Here is a 15,203-nt window from a genome sequence, read left to right as displayed (position 1 = left end):
AAAGTAAAATACTTCGTATGACTGCAGATCCTGGTTTGCAATTGAATTGCCTCCGGCTGCTCTGTGCAGCTTATCCCAGGGTGAGAAGCTGCGGGGTCTCCTTGAGCGCAGGTTAGTGATTTTTCCCAAATAACACAGTGATGGGGGGGAAAGACAGGGGAGGTTAGACTTGACAGCAGTAGTGTCAGAGTCACATCCACAGGCACAGGGACGGAGTGGTCCTTCCCTACAAAGGAGACGGTCCTTTCACCCTTTGCCAGAATGGCACAACCTGGAAGAGCAGATGAACTGCTGTGGCGTTCAGACCTTGGCCCCAGTCAGGCTAAGCTCTTAAGAATTACGCCCTTCATCAGCTTTCTTGTGTTTCTGCTTCCCATCACCTGGTGGAATACCCATCAGTGTACGAGCAGGATCCCACAGAGACTTCATCAGGAATATTCTTTGAAAGTTCATCTCTAGTAAGGAAATTCACTGAAAGATAGCAGCATGGGTTTCTTCTCTCAGGTGTTTGTGTCCCTTTCCTTCCAGTGGGAAAACATTCATTGATTCTTCCCTCTTATCCTTTATTTTCACAAAGTAGGAAATGCAAAAGCACATGTCAATGTCCATGTGAGAAGTTGTCGGGAGGTTGGCACCTCTGCATCTGCAGTAGCCAAGCTCATTTACTGTTGGTCTCTTTGGTTTGTTTTTTGTTTCATTTTGGAAAAGAAACAGTTGTACCTTGCTTCCCATTGTACTATTTCGAAAGACCCACGATGACCTTTAGTGGGAAATTAGGCTTACATTTCCTTCTGGGGAGATGAGGGACTATATATATATTCATCTTTCCAGAACCTTCCCTGGTCATGTCATGAGGCCTCCTGTGTGCAACATCCTGGGCACTGGCCATGCAGAATACCTGCCCTGTACCTCTTTGTGTGGGCCACGTTTCCTCGAGTGACTTTTCTCCTCATCTTGTGTTCCTTTATTTACGCAGGTGTGAGCAGTACAAATAACTGTTGTGTACAAGAACTAATTATTTTTTTTAAGGAGGTACAATTTCCTGCCAACTTAGTATTGCCTCAGCAGTCAGTGGAAAGGACTATGTGTGTCCACGATACAAGGATGTTTTAGCTCAGTGTACCACGCTTCAGAGCTCACAGATTCCCCAAGAATGTGTTAGTGGAACCCCAGGGGCCTCCAGACTCCAGTTCAAATGTTTTAGGCCATTTGGTGAGGTAATTACAAAAGTGATATTTGAATATATCCTGAAAATAACAACATAATAGCTACAGTTAATTCCACACCAAGCTTTGTCCATGTTTACTCTAACTACCACGATCATTCTGCGTAGCAGGAATACTCTTAACACAGCTTTACAGCAGGGAGGGCTGGGCTCAGATGTCAGGTCATCACACTGGAATTCAAACATCTCAGTCCCTTCAAAGCTGCTTTAGCATACCCTGCTCCCTGCTCGATAGGATTGACCTCATGCAACCGGTTATAAAATGGTAGCGTCTACGTTATGTGTTAAATTTTACCTTGCTGATCAAGACTGAGAGTTCTGGAGTCAGGCCAGCCTGGATTCTGGACCTTTCTAGCATGTGACTCTGCAGGCAGTCACATAGTCTCTGTATACCTCAGTGTTCTTACCTGTGAAGTGAAGATAGTCTATCGCAGGACTATTGTAATCAGTGAGTTGTATTTGTAAAGGGGTAGGCACAGTCCTGAAACAAGAATTCATTGACAGTTACCCATTTTTATTGTTAACATACACACACACAAACATACACACAGTTTTTAATAATTATTTCTTGACTTTGCTAAAAAGGGATTATTTAATGAAAAACCTTAAAGTGTCAGTTTTGTTCTTAGAAATGGAAAAAAAAATCCATGCAAGATTCTAATTAAAAAGAATGTTAAAGAACAGAATCAGTTGATTTACCATCCCTTTTAGTTGCTGACATAGGCAGCCCAGAAATCCTGGTTTCTCAGTCTGCTGAGAGGTCTGGATAAACTGAGGACATTGTGGACGTTGGTTGCTTCGGAGGGACTTCCCAGCAGTCTGAGACTCATCTGCTGATGGTCACATCACTCACAGCCATTCTTACTGACTGCACGGTCTGCAGGAGGTGAATGGAAAGTGTACTGGCCCAAGCGATGTGACCATCATTCTCAGGGATCTGGGTCTGCTGTCGCTGATGGGAGCACCCATTTATGTACTCAAGCTTTTAAGGACTCCCACATCTAAGAAATCTCCCCTGGGAAGTTCCTTCCTTCCTCTGACACCCTATCCAGCAAGTGCTTTCTAGGTGGAGGGAGAAGGGGGTGGGTCAGAGTTGGGTCTGGGAGCCACTCTCCCGTGACGGGGAGGAATCTTCCACTCGTGGGTGAAGAGTGCTCTGCTGAAGGCCACATGATGGAAGTACACCTAGCTTTCACTGAATGAGCCACCTGCTTAGCTCAGTTTCTACAGTAATTTTGCACATGTGTGATTCCAAGGTTATTTTTATTAAATGTCTGACAAGTGTGCATCTTTTGGTGTAAGTCGGCCAGGTTTTTCTGGAGCCATCAGAAGTTTTAGATTCTTTACCCAAACTCTAAAGTCAAAGCCTTGCTAGGTTATTGCACCCCCCATCCTGCCTCACCTAACCAGTTTCCCAGGGAAAAAGCCTTTATGATGGGGATTTCTCTGCTCTTTTGTTATGTTGTCTGTATGGTAATTTGCTTTGAGTAATTCAGGATTGCTACCATAGCACTCTAATGCTTTAAAGATGGATAGTTAGCTGTAACATTCTCTAATATGAACCAATACCTTAGCTCAGTAACCTGTGGGTTTTTTAGAGAAGTTTGTATAAAAGGTGTTAAAAAATTATTTCTGTTGCTGAAATTGGTGGCACTTACGATGTATCATTGTTAGAGGAGGTACAGCAGGACCTGTGGATCTTGAATGACTGAGATATAAGAAGGCAGCCAGCCCACGTGCATGTGTACCCACTCAGCCTCCAGACCTGGAGCCTGGACCCTGCTCCCCCCTCCCCCCGCCGCCGTCGCCCCTTTAAGGTATGCAGACCGTTGGGCTTTATTTTGGAACGTTGCTGTCTTTCCTTCAGCCTGGCCCTTCTATGCAAGGTGATGTTAATCAAAATGCAGAGAGGTGGAGAGGACTCAGTTTAGATGACTGTACCCACTTGCCAAAATGTTTTTTTTTTTTTCCGTCTAGTTAAATTTAGTATGAAATGTACTTTTATAGTGAGAGTGAGGAGTGTGACCTAAATCTGGGGCCTCTTACCACTAGAGGTCTCTGATTTTTATCAAAAGAATCTGACATTTATCCAACATCCACCTTGGCTCAGAAGCAAACTTGTGAAAAATACAGGTGCTCAAGTCCCATCTCCAGTACGTCTGATCTAAATGATGTGAGGTGCATCCCAGGCATCGATATGTTTCAGAAGTTCCCCTAGGGAATTCTAGTCTGCAACCTGAGCTGAGAACCGCAGGCTTAGAATTCACAGCACTCACTCCCCATCACTCCCCTTGTCTAGGGAGAGGTTTCCAGCCAGACCAGTGGGTCTTGGAATAAATGTTTAGAGGAAGCTGGAGGTACTTGCTTTGGTCCACGCCCCCCTCGGCGACTCTTGAGATGTCTGGAGAGGGGCAGGAGCCAGGAGTGGCTCTCACAGGTGGACCACGCTTTGAAAAGCACCTGATATCCGAGACATCCAGGTTCCTCACCCATTAGCTCTGGTCCAAAAGCACAGACGTTTTCTTAAAGGTTGCCTGGAAGGATGAATCAGCTAGTGCACTTCACCCACACATATCAGAACTTCTTAACAGAAAAGTACAGCTGTTGACATAACTGATCACCTTGTCCTTGTAAGCTCAATTCTTGAGCTGGCACAAACTCTGGTTTCTTTTCAAGAGGCCTGAACCTGTACCCGGATCTGTCTGTGGTTTTGCCTAAAAGGTTTCTCTTGGTAACAGCCTCATGTGTTTCGTTGAGCACCGTTGTGTGTCTAGGTCTGAAATGATTGCTGGAGTGTATGGAAATCAGTAAGAGTCAGACCTTGCTGTCACAAAAGTAAGTCTGATTGGGGAGGTTAGACACATCCCCAGGTAGCTAGAATGTAAGAAAATAAATGTAGTAATTGCAATAGAATAAAAGGGCTGTAGGAACAAGAGGAGGAAGTGGGTTCATTGACCTTGGGTGTTGGGAAGTGGCCCAGAGAACATAGTATTCGAGGTAGATCCCTATAGATAAACAGAAACCACCCCCCTCCCACCAAGTCCCAGAAGGATAGAAGAAGAAAGGCAGTCTTCGTAAGCGAGCCAGTGGCACGAGCGGAGGTCTGGAGCCATGGACACGCATGACCGTGGGAGAGCTGTTGAGCGGTCTGGAGGGCACAGAGCGGCAAAGAACACAGGAAAGGTAGTTTAAAGCCAGGTGGGCCTGGGCTGTGGGTGTCCTGCTAAGAAGTTTGGAATTTTTGTCTAGTCGGTGAGAAGTCATCGCAGATATTTACACATCGCAGATGTGGCATGATCTCAGAATATGGTTCTGGTAACAAAGGGGGTGAGTAGGCTGGAGGGGAGAAAGTGAGGTGGGAAGACCAATTAGGAAGCAGTTGCAGTTGTCCAAGAAAATGATGCTCTACCATCTCGATAGTCCTGTCCCCAAAATAACGTACTGACCATCCTGCTTCATTTTATTCCTCTTATTTCTGGGGTAGGACAATCACTTAGCCCTTCTGTGACCCAGAATCCCTCCCTAGGAATAGAAAATGACAAAGTCCTTATCTCATCTCACACAGGCAGGTCCTGAGAGGTGCTTGTAGTGGTAGGTAAGAAAGAGGGGGAAATGTTATTCTAAATGCCAATTTCTAGAAAGAAATTACCTTTTGCCACTAACTTTTTATTATAAAAATTTCAAACCTGCAGAAAAGTTGGGTAAAAGTGTCAGAAATACTTGTTGGAGAGAAGTTTCTATTGAAGCTCCAAGTGCTCACAACCCAGGAAGTGGCATTTCTAATGCAATCGTTCGTGGCCTTTAGGACGAAAATGCCATTGCAACGTGTGTGGTTACAAACACTGTTCCGTAAAGTAAAATTTTGTAAAGAAAGATCTTGTCTCCCTGTTGGTTTTCATTACAAATAAAAGTATAAGGCATGTCACTCCTATTACTCTTACGGCTAAAATGGGGTGGCGGCATCCCATGTTAGTAGAAGGAGTTAAACACAGTCATTTAAGTAAAAAGTTGGGCATAATGCCTTCAGGTTGTTCTTGCGTTTGGGGTGTTGGGAGTCTGGCTTGGAAGAAAGGGACACCTTGCTGTGCCTTTTCCACCTGTTACGCAGGCCTCTTTGACAACTAGATCTCCATTTCACCACCCAGAACCGTAGCCGGGTTGCCTCCTCTTTTTGGAAAAGTCTCACTGGTATCTATTACAGGATGCACTTCAGGCTGAAAATGCTTTCAACTTTGCCCAAATGACTGTTTTCAACCTTTTCAAAAAACTCCACGGTAATACATCTGCTGAGTTGAGGCAAGATCTTCTGAGGGATAAGAAGATCAATCACATGGGGACATGAAGAAGCTAAAAGGTGGGAACAAGACCTCAGAGAGAATGTTGCAAAGGAAGCGTTCAGTGTGCTGTCAGAATAGTGTACAGTTCAAGATCCAAAAGGATGGTGGTGTTAGGTGACCGACGGAGTCCTTCCATCCCTGGGTGGGACGACTTGGACTTACCCTGAGGAACTCCACAGGTCTCCATTTTATACTTGAAAACTAAATGATTATAACGTTGTATAACGAGACATGTCAGGAACACATAAGGAGAAGGTAATATTCACTACTTTCTAAGGTACTGTTATGTAATTAATAAATGATTAGTTCTCTCAAATGGAAATATTTGCTCTGGTACAGTAAATTATTCTGATTCACTTGTTCTCTCAACATGCATTTTTGGGAAAAAACTTACTGGCAAAATTCATCACAAAGCAGTTGAGAGATTACAAATTACAGAAGGATAACCCTTTTTAATCCTCACACAAATTAGTTCTTATTTTAAGGGCAATGTAAATATCACAACATCACAGTCTGCATTTGCACGTACTCATCCATTACACATTAGATTCCTTTACCTCAAAGCTCTCAAAGAAAACAACTGGAGACCTGGCTGTGCTGACAACAGAGAATCAGATACGAATAAAGAATTCTTCATTTACTAATAAAGTAACGTGGCCATTTGATAATTCTAATTTCAGTTTCAATTTTTAAAGGTGGCTTATTCACTTCTTTTTTAAAATACGCGCAAGCCACAGACTGGGAGAAAATGTTTGCACAAGACACATCTGATAAAGGACTGTTATGCAACATGTACAAAGATCTCTTAAAGCTCAGCAGTAAGAAAATGAACAGCCCGATTTTAAAAAGGGCCAGAGACCTTAATGGCCACTTCACCAAAGATATGGAGATGATGAGTAAGCACATGAAAAGATGCCCCACATCTTATGTCACCAGGGAAGTGCAAATTAAAACAACAGTGAGACACCACTGCACAGCTGTCAGAGTGGCCAAAACCTGAAACACTGACAACACGAAAGGCTGGCAAAGACGTGTGGTGACAGGAACTCTCATCCATTGCTGGTGGGAATGCAAAATGGCACAGCCACTTTGGAAGGCAGTTTGGCAACTTCTTACAAAACTAAACATACTCTTCATATGATACAGTCACACTCCTTAGTATTTACCCAAAGGAGCTGAAAACATGTCCACAAAAAAACCCTGCACATAGATGTTTATAGCGGCTTTATTCATAACTGCCAAAACTTAGAAGCAACAGGATGTCCTTCAGTTGGTGAATGAGCAAACTGTGGTCAATCCAGGCAATGGAGTATTATTCAGCACTAAAAAGAAATGTGTTACCAAGTCATGAAGAGACTTGTAAGGAGCTGAAATGCGTATTGCTAAGTGAAAGAAGCAAATCTGAAAAGGCTACACACTGTATGAGTACAACTATATGACCTTGAAAAGGCAAAACTATGGAGACAGGAAAAAGATCAGTGATTGCCAAGGGTTGGAGGTTGGGACGGGTGAATTGGTGGAGCACAGAGGTTTTGTAGGGCAGTGTTTCTGTATGATATTATAATGACAGATACACATCAGTATACATTTGTTAAAATCCACAGGGTGTACAACACCGAGAGTGGGCTCTGACATGAATTTTGGACTTTGGGTGATAACAAGATCGGAGTGTAGGCTCATTGCTTCCACTCTGGTGAGGGATGTTGATAACGGCAGAGACTGTGCATGTGTGGGACAGGGTGTATATGGGAAATTTCTGTACTTCCTGCTCAATTTTGCCCTAAACCTAAAACCGCCTGTAAGTGTATTTTATAATAAATGAAAAAATAAATAAATAAAGTGCTGCTTCCAGATGACATGGAACTGCAGAATACAGTTTTCTCATAAACGAGATGAATGCCCCTTTTCAAATATCTACATTTATTATACAGTTTTTTCTTCTCTTAAAAAATGAAACATTACTGAGTTATATTTGGGTAGATGATCATTGTGCATGGAACAAAATTCAAAACGAAAGAAGTGGTATAGAGTAAAAGTCTCTCCTAGACCTCTAGTTCCTTTCTCCAGAGGCAGCCACTGTTAACCAGTCTTGTGGGTTCTCCCAAAGAGAGTCTGTCCATACACAAACATATACATTTAGTCTTCCTGGTGGCGTCATGACACAGCTGTAGCAGACGCAGCCTACAGGAGTGCAAGTTGATTTTCACTGAACGCACTTTGGAGGTGGGCTCACATCAGAAAACATAGAGCTCCCTCAGTCTTTTTAATGGCCACATGGCATCTCACTGCGTGAGCACAGCGTGGTTTATGTATGCACCCTTCCTCTCGGTGGGCATTGAGATTGTTCATAATCCTGTCTGCAACTGCAGGCAAAGGCTGAGGTACATAGGCTCTTTACACACGTGTCCACTTTGTGTGTATTTGTAGGATGAATTCTTAGATGTGGAATTGCTTGGTCAGAGTGTGCAAATTTATAATTTTGCTTCCTGTCACCTAACCGCCTCCTTCGGAGATTGTACAAGTTTGCATTCCCGCCACTGCTGTTTTTTCCTGTGCCTTAGCTGACACAGTGTGCCCCCAAACCTTGTGCTAGTCAGATAGATGAGTCTTCATATCTCATGACAGCTTTAACTTCCATTTCTCTCACTAAGAGTCAGGTAGAGCATCTTTTCCTGTGTTTAAAGGCTGTTTGAATTTCCTTTCCTGTGAGTGATATACTCACATTCTCTTCCAGTTTTTTGATTGGTAAATAAATATGTAAAATAAAAATCCTGTTTTATTTTTATGCTTTATTTTTCAACCATAATATCAAGTTGGTTGTAGCCACTGAACTTTAACACCAGAACTCAATTATTAGTTTTAGATAGAAAAAAAAAAGTAGAGGGGCTTAGTAATCCCAGGGGTGGATCGCTTCAAGGTGACTTGCAGGATGAACAACAGGCTCGTATTTTCCTATGACTTTGTGGCCAGCTCCCTGACATGCCCACCTGGTGTCTGCACCGCTGTTTTCTCTGCCTTAGCTCTCTCTCTGCCTCGTTTTTGCAGCCCTGGGATTGCACCTTCCAACAGAGCCTTGGCGAGGAATCTTTGCCATAGGTTTTATTCTCTAGGGAATTTGACTAAGACAATGATTTAAAAAAAAAAAAGAAATCACTCATTCTACCTTCAGTCCAGCCTGCTGCCTACAGTCTATTTTCTTCCTAATAAGAAGGATGATTGGAGATCTAAAATCTGCATTAAAGTTAACTAGCACACCAGTGAAGGGTCCGTGGGTTGAAAAGTACGTTCCCTACACCTCACCTAACGTTCCTGTGAGTGGGTTTCATCTCACCACAATACGGCTGGATGCGAGCATTTCTTTCCTCAGATGGGTTACTCTGCCCAGCTTGGTGTGGGTGCTCGCAGCCTGCTATTCACCGATCCACTTCCTCATCTCCATGCATCGTGGTACCTCTGATACCATCCTCGGCCTCTGTGTCCTGACCTCGCGGTTCACTCTGAGCAGACTCGTGATGTGTACTTGTGATAAAGCCAGGTCAAAGTAATATTCAGAATCCTTTTGATGCAGGATATTCTATTTTGGGTAAAATATGTATCTTTTAATCAACAGCTAAAGAGTATCAGCTGCCAAGAGCAATGTGATGTTTGGGAATTAGAAACAAGACACTTGAAACCACATCCAGACTGAGAAAGGGAACTTTTTCACTTCTCTACTTAGTGGACCAGATAGTATCTTCTTAAGGAGAGGTGGGGTTGAGGATAAAGGCTCTTAGACATTTAGTGCCATCACTCTGCTGTCACAGCTGCCTCAGGGCTGTGAATGCTGGAAGTGTATATTAAGGCTGTTATTTTAATGAGTTAAAATTCCCTCCCGGTTTGGTTAGATAATAATGGCTGAGGCTGAGTTTATGACTGATACTCTTCTGAGATTAAAACAAAACAAACAAAAGCCAATGCTCTTTGACCCCCAGCAAGCCTGAGGAGTGAGAACAGTTTTCATTATAATGTGACACTCAGGATGAGTTGAGAAGGAGAAGTAAGGCGTCAGTGGGTGGGGGTGGAGAAAGGAAGGATTTCTCTTCCTGGCCTCTGGTCCCTTGATTCAAAATTTATCTCCCCTGCATATCTGTGTTGTTCCCCAGCCACTTTAGTGAGCCATAAGGGAAGCCAGATTCCACATCTTAGGAAGCTGCCAAGTGGGAAAAAAGCTTGGGAGGGCAATAGTCTTCCATAAGGCACCTGAGTCTTGGTCGGTCTCCCTGGGCCGGGAGCTAGTGAGACTCACTCCTGTTACACCCACCCCAAGGAGGCTCTCCATTCAGGAAGACGCTGAGGCTTGGGGGTCAGGTGGAGCTGGAGCTTCCTGAGGGGCACAAAAGTTAGTCCAGTAGAGTCGTATTTTTAAATCATGAAGAATAATTTCAAAGCTTTTGAGGGTCCAAGAATGAGTGCTTTTGTGAAGGTTAATATGAATGACTTTGAGATAAACAAGTCATCAAATCATCATCAGTATGGGGGTGGAAATTCTATTAGTAGCAGGATTTATGATTGCTGAAATATTTTGTATGATTATTCAGATTGATTTCTAGACTGAGTTTACTCATTCTTAATCAGATGACTTTTATTATAAAAGTTGATTCTAAAGGAGTGTTCATTAATAAAAAATGCTCTTAACCACATTTCTTTGTTACAAGTGATAGATAATAATTTGTGCTAAGAAACCTCAACTTCTAGACACATATTTTACCAAAACTCCTCTTGCACTAAAAAATGACAAGCCCTTCAAGCCCTTATCCCTCTGTACTCACATCAGGGTCCTGTGCGATGGTTCTAGGGGAGGGAGGGCAGGTGGCAGTGAGGGACGTGGTGGGGAAAAATCAATGGGAGAGAGTCTGTTGATGAAATGAGTTGCACACATCTAAAACTAAAATAACCACAATTACTTATCCTAGTATATACATCCAGGTAACTTTGGGAAATTTACGTAGAACTAACCGGAGGGCCTAAATGAAGCCTTCTGAAAAGAGTCAGTTTTTCAAAAATGTGTGTTCTCTTGGATTCTTGGGATTCTAGAAACTTAGTTATCCAAGCGAAATGGTCATAGAGGCAGCAAGAAGCTAACTGTGGGGAGCAACACACGGGCACTTGTCCCCAACATCATAGTGTCTGTATGTCCTTTCCATGACCCCCACCATCAAAAGCCCCACCAAGAACAATTTGTGTTTACCGGCTTAATGCACATTTCTATCTGAATGTCTCTCTCCTCCAGCTCCCACCTGGGCATTTGTCAATCCCTTATGAGCTTAGAGAGTTTACACTGTGACACAAGCAATATTCACACACTCACTTCACATCCTGCAGGAGAGAGAAGACAGCATGAGAAATTCTGTGGCCATGAAATGAAAGTAGTTTATTACCTTTTCTTTAGAAGATTTAACGTCACAACTTCAGGGAGAGGATCAACAGTCCTCTGTGAGCCAAGCCTGACTTTCCCACTTCCCCTGGAGTTTCGAGAAGAATCTGAGCAGGTGTGGAATTACATGTTAGTACCTGAAACGGGTGCAGCCCCCACCCTGGAATGAAAGTACACGTCCAAAGGACTTGCTTCCAGAGGGTGGTGGAAGGAACAACACAGACAGCTGTGTGCCCACACGCTCAGCCATATGCTGCTCCAGCCACACAGCTCTCCTCCCCCCGTTTCCTGCACATGATTCATCTATTCTTTTTCTCCTTTTTCAGAGATAACTGTGTAGGCATTTAAGGAGGGGAAAGTCATTAAGAAAAGTGGAATCTGGAGTTCTTAGGCTGAGGTAGAGCAGATTCAACAGTCTGGAATTTCACAAAGCAAACAGTGTGGGTGTGGGCTCTGGGCTCCTGTCTCCTACTGGTGCCTTGTTTCATAACAGGCTCTCATCATCCGTCACGAACAGGTCGACAGAAATGGCTGTATGTAAACTCTGAGCGAGCGCATTAGTCTGGCAAGAGCAGAAGAGGAGAGAAGGGCGGAAGTCAGGGCAAGGATTCTGGACTTCTCAGCTGGAGACGGTCGTACTCGCCATCATGCGTGGCTTCTCGCCATCATGCGCTAGCATCACACCAGTGAGTGGCATCTTTGTGACTTTTTCTAATAAGGAAGCCAAAAAGCTGTCACCAGAGTCGTGCTTTAAAGGAGGCCTTGGCCAATAGCCTGAGAAGGTGATTACAGGCATGTTCCTGACACCAAAGGGTCTTAGTGACAGCATGCTGTGTGTTCATGAGCACCCCCAAAAAAGAGGTGTGTCATACGTATTTATTGAATTGCCTCACATTGGAGGCAGATGGTCCTCAGTTCAAATCCCGGCTCTGTGTCCAGCTTCTGGGACACCAGACGAATTGCTAAACCTCTGGGACTCTCAGGTGCCTCCTGTGTTTGTTGGGGATAAGGACACTTACCTCATGGGGTGGAGTATGGACTGAAGAGGGAGATGTAACTACTTCTGGGGGTCTCGGAACAAGGGAGATACACAAATACCAAACAAACAGGAAAATGCCTTATCATTTCACTTCAGCTTCTGCCACAGCTACACCTTGATGCTAGCAAGGTAAAGAGCTCAAAGGAGAATTGGGGGCAGTGGGCGAAAGCTCTTGCCCCTTCCAGTACGGCCTCACCCATCGGGAGAGGAAGGGGCAGGTACCATGTGGGACCCAGCAGTTGAACTGCGTGGAATGTATTCTTCTTGTTAATGCAAGACACAGGGAGGGGAGAGGGAGGGAGGCAAAGAGACAAGAAGAGCTGGATGACATCTCCCTCCACCGTCAACAGTCACCACGTCCCCTGTGGCTAGTGAAGGGCCCAGGATCCTACTGCTGAGTAGAGTAAACAGCTCCCAGATCAGGCTGCGTTCTTAAAGACTCTAGCATGGTGCCTCCATTTTCTCATCTGTAAAATGGGTTTTTATGAGAGCATTTATCTCTTGAGTTGTGAAGATGGAAGAAGATAATCTATGCAAAGGACTAAGCACGGGAGCCCAGGACAGTCAGCAGGACACAAGTGTTAGCGTCTGTTATTATTTTGTGTCTCTTGTCAATACATGGACTTGTTAATCAGTTTAGGCATTAACCTGTTTATTGATCAGTTTTCATTTAGTAAATACTTACTCCGTTCAGTGAACTGAATTGTACAGTCATTCCATTCATTTAGTTATCATCAATTACTTATTCAGATCTTATGCTATGCTGGTGCTCTGCTCGGCTCAGGAGATGCCAAGGCACATTTGGCAAGAAGCTTGGAGGCTATTTGGGTGAGATATGTGTTAAGAAAAACAGGACAAGACAGTCAGGAGCCAGGAAGGGCTTCACAGAGAAGATGCTTTGTGAACTGGATCCTGAAGAATGTACAGCCTGAGGAGTTTGAGCTTGAGAATTTCAGGTAACAAAAACAGCTTGCAAAAAGGGATGACACTGTGGGAGAAAAATCAGGGCTGGGAGCCACCAGGACTTTGGTGTGGGCGGCATTTGGCCATCTGCCTGGTGTCTTTGCCTGAATTCAGGCTCAGCCCTGGGCTAAGACCATGGGGGCCCACTGCAGCTCAGCCCCATCCCAGGTATTGGCCCAGGTCTGCTCTTAGGCAGAGGAAATGTGAGCAGCTCACCTCACCCATCCCTGGTAGGCTGGGCTCCGGGTTCTGCTCTGAGCTCTCGCTGCATTTCCAGCTATGGCTGCTTGGTCCTCTGGGGGTTGCTGTCCACCAGACTCCTCTTGGCTCCCTCAGGTGGAATACAGACTGAAGACCTCTTGTTGAAAATTTCTGATGACAACCATGTGGCTAAACTGCCCCACCGCTGCGTAAAGAGGAATACCCATCTGCAACCTGTTTCCGCTGCCTGGCAAAACTGCCCCTGGAACCCTCCCATGAACAAACCTGGTTTGGCTCACCTCTGATTGGAGTCCTCAACTCTGTTCTGATGATTGCTATTGAAAAACGCACTCGCTTGGTATTGAAAGTAGCACCAAACATAGGCTTTTGGGGATACAAGTTATGCAGTATGCTTTAGTAAATTCCCACAAGCATTTGGGCCTAGAGACAGTGTCCAAAAAAAGCTCTCAGAGTATCTGAGCCTTGGTATGGGCCAGGCCTGGCTGTCCTGATTGGCATTTTCTGGCGTGTGTCATTTTCCTTAACATTGCTCACAAGACTGGGACACCAGTCATATGCTACCAGCCACCACTTCTCAAAAACAAACTTGGGAATAAAGTCGCAAGAGGAAATGAGGACCATTTGGAAACTTGAGAGCCCACATGTTCTCTATGTGACTTTTTTTCTTTCAGGAAGGATTTCAGAGTTTCAACCTGTTTTAATGCTAGCCCATCTGGCTGCTTTATTAATGAAAACGGCAACATCTTCTCATGCTATCGTGTAAGGGCAGTACTTTCCAAAAAAATTGCAGAAAGAACTTTTGGATTTGATGTACCATAATTTGTCTTTTTCTTTTTTTTCCCCTTTGGAAAAAAAAAAAAAACCAACTGGAGTGCATTTTCGGGAGAGTATGTGCATAGAAATATTCGGTGAGTCATGCCTTGTGTTGTAGGTCTATTCTGGTACGTGGGGTTTCCAGGACAATTACATAAGTGTTAGCATAGCCAGGAACTTTTGACATTTGTGGCAGCTTAAATGGAGTTCTTTTCTTCATTGGAAATATCCTAATTGTTGTTTCCTTAAATATAAAATGCATAAAACCAGTGAAGCAGTATAAATTAATTTTGAGGCATTTTTCTCAAGTGTGCTTTGTTGGCAAAGAAACTGAAGAAAATTTATTTGAGATGAAATACAGGTGATCAAGCTGTAACAAATACAGTAATCTAATCACCCAGCAAAAATTGCCTGGGAGCATAAACTGTGAGCGAGATATTTTTGTTTCTTTTTTTTCTACCATCCATCAAGATTTCCTTCACAGTTTGAGTGTCTGTAGCACATTATTTACTTGGACAACCTTAAATAGAGGAGTTATTCAGTAACATGGTTTTGAAAATGCTGGGGTTCCAAGAGCCACTAGAACACACCAATAGCTTGCTTTTAAATTTTAGAAGATCATCCAGGAAATAATGAGATATTCCAAGTGCCACTAGTAGGTTTGTCAGTTTTTGGTTTTTTTTTTTTTTTCAATACTCAGGTTCTAAAACATCTTCCAAAAAGAGAAACTAAAGACAGACCCAACTAGTGGCATGGTCAGTTCATCTTTTCCATCAAAGTTAGCGCCCCAAATCTAGGGTTTAGGGGCTTTCTCAGGAGGGTGGAGCCCTTGGTTCTTGTAGATGGTTTGTTCAGTGTCTTGCACAATTTTCCTACTGGCTTATTTTCCTGCAGATAAGAGGTTGTAGTTATAGGTGTTCCTGTATTTACTGGTTCAAAAGATTGGTGCAAAGGACAGGCAGGCAGAGCGGGCACTGACTCACGGAGGGTGCTGTTTGCTGGTGCTCTGTGCGCTCCTTCTGAGGCGAGAGAGCACAGTTCACTGAGTCCATCTCTGCACACCCAAGCGCTGCTGGGTTCCTTCCGCATGCCCATGACTACCTGAACACCTTTCCTCTGTAGCCGAGCTGATGGCACAGGACCCCTTGGGAATCCCCATAGGGAAGGAGTGGTGAGGTTGTGTGAACTGCG

The 15,203-nt window shown here is 44.0% G+C and overlaps 1 long non-coding RNA gene across 39 annotated transcripts in view; it reads left to right on the top strand.

The window, feature by feature from the left end:
* LOC105067004 (uncharacterized) overlaps window positions 1-15,203 on the top strand; it is a 78,689-nt gene that overhangs the window by 5,259 nt on the left and 58,227 nt on the right. For 26 of the 39 annotated variants that reach the window (XR_012510775.1, XR_012510758.1, XR_012510785.1 and 23 more), the window contains exon 3: window positions 11,493-11,661. The exons of 2 other annotated variants lie outside the window; for them this stretch is intronic. This is a non-coding gene — a long non-coding RNA (uncharacterized LOC105067004). Of the gene's footprint in view, window positions 1-27; window positions 112-2,899; window positions 3,043-10,990; window positions 11,091-11,468; window positions 11,662-12,764; window positions 12,971-15,203 lie in introns of all 39 variants that reach the window. 11 more of the 39 variants (XR_012510762.1, XR_012510752.1, XR_012510764.1 and 8 more) reach the window with 7 other exon arrangements.

This window comes from Camelus bactrianus, chromosome 12, assembly GCF_048773025.1.
Source record: "Camelus bactrianus isolate YW-2024 breed Bactrian camel chromosome 12, ASM4877302v1, whole genome shotgun sequence".
NCBI lineage: Eukaryota > Metazoa > Chordata > Mammalia > Artiodactyla > Camelidae > Camelus > Camelus bactrianus.
This window is presented reverse-complemented; position numbering and strand designations above follow the sequence as displayed.